This window comes from Musa acuminata, unplaced genomic scaffold, assembly GCF_036884655.1.
Source record: "Musa acuminata AAA Group cultivar baxijiao unplaced genomic scaffold, Cavendish_Baxijiao_AAA HiC_scaffold_118, whole genome shotgun sequence".
Lineage (NCBI taxonomy): Eukaryota > Viridiplantae > Streptophyta > Magnoliopsida > Zingiberales > Musaceae > Musa > Musa acuminata.
This window is the reverse complement of record NW_027020397.1, coordinates 91,275-92,500: the sequence shown is the minus strand read 5'-3', so window position 1 is coordinate 92,500 and position 1,226 is coordinate 91,275.

The following is a 1,226-nucleotide window of genomic DNA, read 5'->3' as shown; positions in this document are numbered from 1 at the left end:
GCGGTGACCGTCGAGAGCGGAGCAAAACGTCAGCCATCTCAGCACCCTGGAACCCCCCGGGTGGCACAGGGCTGGATGGGGCTTTCGTATAGCAGGGACGGTGCTGCCTCTCGCTTCGCTCGCTGTCCGCCGCTCGCCGCTCGCTCGTGCAGCCAAAAATGGCCAGTTTTGGCCCGTTTTTGGGCCGTTTTGGCCAGTTTTTGGCCTGTTCTTGCATTGCGCGGTGACCGTCGAGAGCGGAGCAAAACGTCAGCCATCTCAGCACCCTGGAACCCCCCGGGTGGCACAGGGCTGGATGGGGCTTTCGTATAGCAGGGACGGTGCTGCCTCTCGCTTCGCTCGCTGTCCGCCGCTCGCCGCTCGCTCGTGCAGCCAAAAATGGCCAGTTTTGGCCCGTTTTTGGGCCGTTTTGGCCAGTTTTTGGCCTGTTCTTGCATTGCGCGGTGACCGTCGAGAGCGGAGCAAAACGTCAGCCATCTCAGCACCCTGGAACCCCCCGGGTGGCACAGGGCTGGATGGGGCTTTCGTATAGCAGGGACGGTGCTGCCTCTCGCTTCGCTCGCTGTCCGCCGCTCGCCGCTCGCTCGTGCAGCCAAAAATGGCCAGTTTTGGCCCGTTTTTGGGCCGTTTTGGCCAGTTTTTGGCCTGTTCTTGCATTGCGCGGTGACCGTCGAGAGCGGAGCAAAACGTCAGCCATCTCAGCACCCTGGAACCCCCCGGGTGGCACAGGGCTGGATGGGGCTTTCGTATAGCAGGGACGGTGCTGCCTCTCGCTTCGCTCGCTGTCCGCCGCTCGCCGCTCGCTCGTGCAGCCAAAAATGGCCAGTTTTGGCCCGTTTTTGGGCCGTTTTGGCCAGTTTTTGGCCTGTTCTTGCATTGCGCGGTGACCGTCGAGAGCGGAGCAAAACGTCAGCCATCTCAGCACCCTGGAACCCCCCGGGTGGCACAGGGCTGGATGGGGCTTTCGTATAGCAGGGACGGTGCTGCCTCTCGCTTCGCTCGCTGTCCGCCGCTCGCCGCTCGCTCGTGCAGCCAAAAATGGCCAGTTTTGGCCCGTTTTTGGGCCGTTTTGGCCAGTTTTTGGCCTGTTCTTGCATTGCGCGGTGACCGTCGAGAGCGGAGCAAAACGTCAGCCATCTCAGCACCCTGGAACCCCCCGGGTGGCACAGGGCTGGATGGGGCTTTCGTATAGCAGGGACGGTGCTGCCTCTCGCTTCGCTCGCTGT